The sequence below is a fragment of the Panthera pardus genome, unplaced genomic scaffold (assembly GCF_024362965.1).
Source record: "Panthera pardus isolate Hobbes unplaced genomic scaffold, ASM2436296v1 HiC_scaffold_6, whole genome shotgun sequence".
Taxonomy (NCBI): Eukaryota; Metazoa; Chordata; class Mammalia; order Carnivora; family Felidae; genus Panthera; species Panthera pardus.
Genome location: NW_026526991.1, coordinates 17,917,804 through 17,924,665, shown reverse-complemented (window position 1 = coordinate 17,924,665; position 6,862 = coordinate 17,917,804). Strand labels below are relative to the sequence as shown.

At 45.4% G+C, this 6,862-nt stretch overlaps 1 long non-coding RNA gene across 1 annotated transcript; it reads right to left on the bottom strand.

The window, feature by feature from the left end:
• Positions 1 to 909: 909 nt before the first annotated feature.
• Positions 910 to 6,157, bottom strand: LOC109265434 (uncharacterized). Its single transcript, XR_002079188.2, has 3 exons — positions 2,844 to 6,157; positions 2,201 to 2,235; positions 910 to 2,018 (listed from the first exon to the last, which is right to left on the bottom strand). It is a non-coding gene; the product is annotated as an uncharacterized LOC109265434 (long non-coding RNA).
• Between the last annotated feature and the right edge of the window lie 705 nt (positions 6,158 to 6,862).

The following is a 6,862-nucleotide window of genomic DNA, read 5'->3' as shown; positions in this document are numbered from 1 at the left end:
TGTTTTGTGAGTGTTCCACAAGATGAGCAAACATTTCTAATACATTTTAACTTGATAAAGAGCAGTGTCTTGCAATACAAGTAGTCCGTGATGCTGAACGTCACATGATCACAGCTGAGCCAATGGTTCTTCTCTCTCTCGCTGCAAGATTGTGGGTGATTGCTCAGATGCTTGGTCTCAGGCCACGGTGTTTGGCAGAAATCAGTGATTTTCCGGAACACTGGAAGGTGCCCACAACTGGCACTAGTATATTTTTCGTCACTTCAAAGCACCAAAGACAGGCCTTTGCTTTTCCATCCAAGAGTAAGCTTAGGAATGCTTTGCTTCCTCCTGGCTCAGGCTGCCTGCAGACAGAGAGAGACCCTTTCCTCTGCTGCCTTATTGCCAGTTCCATTAAATACAGTGCACGGCAAGAGTTTGTTAACACTGGACTGTAGTCAACATCCATGCGACCATATACAGTGACCCCCATGCAGAAAAAGATTCCATCGAGCCAATAGATAGTGACATCGACAGTGATAGTGAAAGTCGTCCTGCACAATAACCCTCCTCTCCCAGGTCTCCCTCACCAGCCACGGAGGTTTTCAAAGGTCAGTGCAGGTTAATTTGTTTCTTTGTCTTTATATTTTGTATTTTCTCTACTTTTTGTATCATATTACAGCATTGTAATCATTTCTATATGAATGTTTTTGGGTTGTGGAACGAATCATCTGCGTTTCCATGATTTCTCATGGGGAAATTTGCTTTGACATACAAGTGCTTTGGATTACAAGCATGTTTCCGGAACGAATTGTGCTCGCAAACCAAGGTTTTACTGTACTAGGATTTGTGGCTGCAACTCGAAGGGTTAAACCACATCTACTGTTTTCGCATTCTCCACTTACCTGGCTGTTGGTAGGGAATTATCCGCTGCCCTGGTGGTGTTCCCTTACATCCTCCTATCCTGAAGCCCTCACACAATCCAGGAAGTGTGTCATTTTTCTCTGAAGCAGGCTTGACATTATGCTATTCCTCTTTTCACTTCAAGGAGATGTACTCTATTTTATGGGACAACTTTACTCAGTGTTTTAGCTAACAGACATGGTTGTGACGTATTCGTCTCTGGTTGTGGCAGATACATTGGATGCACGGATCACCTGGGGGGAGTGAGAAGGTTCCGTGGCAGCACAGAGTACTGCCGTCAAGCACTCCTGCTCCAGTCCTCCTGGCTCTCACTTGGGCAAACGTATTTCCTGGCTCAGGGCTTCCCCCTGCCCTTCCAAAATCATCTGCCATTAGGAGCAGCAGGACAGTCCATCAGACGTGTCCCACGGCATCGTGGTGGAAAGCCCTCCAAACTGACTCCTGCCCCTCCCAGTTTCCTCCAAAGACAGGGTTTTCTCCCCCTTTTGTACCTCTGATCCACTTAGCAGAATGCCTGCCACAGTGTGAGAGCTGGTGAATAAGCAGGTTCGGAGAGTATGACAACCAAAGTAGCCCAGAGGGAGACTCACAATTGAAATAATAATTATGTTGTTTTCATAGGCTCTGTTTGTTACTCATATTAACTTCCATATGGACCCAAATCTCTCTTATTGTTCTTCGTACCCTTTCTCTCTGACACTTTACTGTCTCCAACTTTGGAATCAGTCTCCTTTATTTCCAGTGGGCCATGTTCTAAGGATGCAAGAGGCTTACTACCTATGACCTTGATTTCCACACTGTGTGCACAGATGCTTCGCTGGGAGAAGAAATGAGACCAGAAAGAGATACAGGTTTTAAGGGATACTCTGATAAGTGCAATGGCTACCAGTATGGGCTGTGGGGACAGACAGACAGACCCAACTATTAGCTCAGACTTTATACTGAACACATTACTCAAAATCTCACCTTCAATTTCCTGAAGCCTCCAAGGACTCGTATGAGGGTTAAAAGACGTCATGCTCGTAAAGGGCTCAGTGAGGGCTCAACACATGGAAGTTATCACAGCCGTCCCCCCTTATCTTCGGGGAATCTATCCCCAGGCCCACAGTGGATGCCTCAAACCATGGATAGTTTTCAAAACCCTACGTTTTTTGCATATGTACCTATGCAGAAGTTTAATTTATAAATTATGCATAGAGATTAATAGCAATAATGATAAAATAGAACAATTACAACACGTTACTGTAATAACAGCTATGTGAATGTGGTCTCTCAAAATATCTCATATTGTACTCACCCTTCCTCTTGTGCTGATGTGAGATGACACAATGCCTGCGTAATGAGATGAAATGGACGAAGTGATGTGAATGACGCAGGAAGTGTGACATAGTTTTCGGCTACGGTGCCCTCTGTCATCAGAATGGAGATCTCCTACTTCCCAACTGTGGTTGATTGAGGGTAACTGAAACCTCGGAAAGCAAAACTGCAAATAATGGGAGACTAGTGTATTTTTACCATTAGATGAAGACACCCCAAGGTATGAACTAGGGAAAGGAATTATAAGAGTAAGTTATTTGTAACTTTTTCTTTAAAAAATCCAAAAGAGTTATACGATGTTGCAAACACTCTGGTAGCCTACTTAATAACCCTCTCTGCTTCTTTCCTTGAAATAGAAACACTCTTTCACTTGGGGCAGTAATAGCCCAGTTACAAATATCCCTGCAGGGGCGCCTGGGTGGCTCAGTCAGTAAAGCGTCCAACTTCAGCTCAAGGCATGATCTCTCAGTTTCTGGGTTCGAGCTCCCACCTTGGGCTCTGCTGTCAGTGTGGAGCCCGCTTTGGATCCTCTGTCTCCGTCTCTCCCTGCCCCTCCCCTGCTTGTGCTCTTGCTCTCTCTTTCTCTCTCTCAAAACTAAATAAATATTAAAAAGAAGACTTACCTCCCCAGACATCCTGCAGCTAGAATGGCAGGTGAGCAGAAGGAAGTTTGCTGTCTGTGACTTCCTAAAAAGCTACCGTTTTCCTGGCAAAGAGCTGTTTAGTGCCTTTTGCCATTTCTTCCTGTCTGAAGTCCAACCTGGATGCCCGGAGGTGGAGTGGCCATCTCGAAGCTCTGGGGATAAGAGGTCCACACTGTGCTGCTGCATATGACCACATATGCAAGACTGCAGTCTTGAGTCAGTCAAGGTCCTGGCGTGCCGGAGACCAGCTCCAGCAACCAGGGGTTCCCGAAGGAAGAAGGGCGTCGGTGAAAATAAAATAAAACTAAAATAAAAAACTAAAATAAAAATGGACACAGACAACAGCAGTGTGTTGAACTGGCCGATTTATTGCAGTAAACATGGCATTATATATGCGAGTGATTTCCTTGTAACATACGCCATCTATGTTTTTCTAACATTACCCAATTCTAAAATTGTTCCTTTGTATAATCACCCAATAAGGAATAACATGATTGTTTTGTCATAATGTTCCCTCCTGCCCTTTGCTTATTAATTTCTTTTACTGTTTTCATTATATATCTATGTTTATCTATAATTTATAAAGTATTTACTTTGCTGTTTTCACGAATTGTCATTTATCTCTCAACACCTCAAGTGGAACAGCTACAGGGACATGACCTCTTAGCTGTTTCCCTGAACCATTCGTGGTTTTGAGGAACAGAAGTGTTTGCCTGGGTCCGAGGTGCCAGGAGGGGGGCCAAGAGGGCCTTAGAAACCCACGCCTTATACATTCTCAGAGACACAACGCACCTAGGAACCAATGAACCATTCTGTACTTTAACCGACTAGGTTCAGTCATCATCTGGAATGCCTCCTGGGGGGCCAGGTGGGCCTAGGGGTTGAAGTCACCCGTGCCCAGAGATACACTCCTTAGTTGCCGGAGTGAGGCTTTCAAAATCCATACGTCTCTCCTATACAGGCCCTCTTTGCTGGCAAATGTATGAGGCTATCTTTCCTGTAAGTAGAGGAGTCTCCATAGGGGATGGCAAGGGCTAAACGTAAGGCCGCACAATTTCTTGCCGAACCTTATTTTCTTCCCTAATGGTTCTTTTCCCAGGGGGCCTGCCGAGGGCAATTCCCCAACAGACAACACCCCAGGTAGTTTTAAGGCCGAATTACCTAAAAGCGGGAGGACAAGAAGCTTCACTGTGGGTGGTGACCCTGCAGTCACCGATCCGTCCAAAACCCCGGGCCCTGCCACTCAGCCTGGGTAGCTCGGCTTCCAGCACTGGCAGGACACAGATGGCTCTCTCCAAACTAATGGTGGAGACTCTGAAAAAAGGGCATTATTTGGAAAGGTCGGTATTAAGGAAACACAGGTTAAGAAAGGGTGCAGTTAGGGAGCTATGACCACCTGTAACTCTGAAGGGCAAGGGAAGGAGGGGTTTCCAGGACTGGAAAAGGAGCAGCCTGCACTGATCACACGAAAGCGACTAGAAGGCTAATTACCCCAAGTTTACAATCTCCTGTTGGTGGTGCCCCCCACTGGCCAAACTCTACTGGAAATCAGAGGGCAGGGGAGCTCCAGTGACATAATTATCTTTAAGTCAGCCTCTCAGGACACTGAACAAGTTGAAGAAGAGTGGAGCGTAGGTACATAGAAGCAAATGGAAAATATCCTTGCACAATGTGGGTAGGTTCCCCTGATGTTGTAGGATTCAGCAGCCCTGCACATGTTAAGGAGGGCAGAGCAAGAGCATAGGAGGAGCCTAAGTCCCCGATGGCACCGGGACTCACCATAGCAGCTGTGAACGAAGTACTCTGAAACATCTAACTGTATGAGGAAAATAAACCATTATGTGGGTACGTCACTTTGGTCCGGTTTCAGTTATACGCCCACAAGCAGTCCTATGTGATTTGTATGCATCTTACATTTGTGGTATCATTAGTTCACACAAAGTATATCTGAGTCATTTTCACTCTGTGTTTACTTTGTATTAGTTGAGAGTCAAATGTTCGTCATTCCTTCTTACCCAAAGGGCCTGCCTTGGCTGAGTGTACTACTTGGTAGATAAGGTCTTAGATAAAATCTGTTAAGGCTGATAGAAGGACTAGAAGGAAAGGAAGAAGCAATCTATAGCAGCAATGAATCACTACATTGGGTCAGGCTGAGAGCCTCTGTTATTGCCTCTGTCTCCCAGGGCTGGGCTCCAAGATCACCCACGTGGGGCAGGAACTCGAACTAAAGGAGCCTCGGCTCCCTCACTTTTTCCTGATGGGGCTCAATGATGGGTCATCTTCTTGTCCCAAGAGGAGGCACTCTGGGCTCTTCTCTGTTACCAAGCCACAGCCACTGCACCTGCAATGGGCCTCTTTCGCCCTCTTTCGCACAAGAGGAGTGCTTTCCTTCCCCGACTCGCGCACCAGTTGCCTGTTCCGGTAACTGGTGTGGGCACTACCTGGCCTAGAGTCCTGCCTTCCTCTTGCCAGCTGCCCTTCCCATGCCTTGGCCACAGCCCTAGCCAAGACCCGTGGCTGGAGCCCTGCGATCTGTGAACAGACCTCTCAGACACCATCTGCTTCTCTCATCTCAGGAGCAGTGCCTGCCCTGCCTCTCTGCTGAGTCCGGCCCACCTACTGGCACTCCCCAAAACTCCTCCCCAGACCTCTGCCAATAAACCCTTGGCCTGAATCCTCAGTGGAGATTAAGGTATCCTTTGGACGTGGCCATTCACACTCTTGGCTGAGAACACAGAGCTGTCTGCCACCTCCCGGCATCAGCCCCTCCCTCCCTGGCTGACTCCTCAGTGGCCTGCAGCTCAGAAGGAACAGTAAAAGCGGTAGTAATGTAACGAAAATGACAAAGATGATGCAAATAAAACAATCTACTATGTACTAAGTGCTCACTACATGTCACACACCACCTACGTGCAGCATAGCCCTTGCCTTGCATGGCGACAGCACAAATTTCAAGTATCAATCATTTGGTTTCATACATCAGGCCCTCAACAATACAGTTCACAGTTCAAATCTGTTACCCGAGTACCTTAACTGTGAGTACCTGCCTAAGTACAAATTTTGCCGCTAGCTTTTTAGTCCATGAAATGACTATGCAAGTAACAGATCCAAATCATGATCTGTGACCAATCGTGTCACTTCTCTGTCAGTCAGCCAGTCAATAGATGACTGGAATTTGTTATTCAGTTTATGCACAGACAACAAAGCATGTGGTCATGTTGTCTCCTTCATTCCCAGTGGTAAACACCTGTGATATTTACAAAAAAAAAAAAAAAAAAAAAAGGATAATCGCATTGCCAACAAAGATAATAGTGTAGCAAGGAAACAAAAAGCAATAGTGGTGAGGGTGAAGTTCAAGTCAAAGGTAAATGGAGATAGAGAAGAAACAGCTGGCTGTGGGATGACATTGTCACTCTGTCACTATTCCACTCTGGATATGCAGCCAGAAGAATTTAGTAAGGGTAAATTTATGAACATAACCGCAGAGAGTAGCCGTGCAGGAAAGAATGAAGATGTTCCAAGGGAAGAGACATGGATAAAAAAAAAAAAATCATCTGTCATCTCAAAGATATTTCATGACATCGGAAGTGCCAAGAATAAAATACAGAAAGCTGATCCAAATCTGGAAAGGAGTATGACAATTTGCCAAGGCATGGAAAAAATGCTCCCTCTGTACAATAAGTTATATGACGGACAGGAAGGTAAGCACTGTTCAAACTACCCTCGATTAAGTTTTATACAAAAACAAAACAAAACAAAAACCCCCAAACTCAAACATTTAATTCTCAATGTTTCTAACGATTCAAATTACAGTATAACAAATAAAATATTGGGTCTACTAATTTTCTCATTTCCCTAGGCACTTAAAACCAACAAGAAGAGTTGGTTTTCTTTTTTTTTTTTCTAATGTTTATTTTTGAGAGAGAAAGAGTGTGAGCAGGGGGAGGGGCTGACAGAGGGAGACACAGAATCCGAAGCAGGCTCCAGGCTCTGAGCTG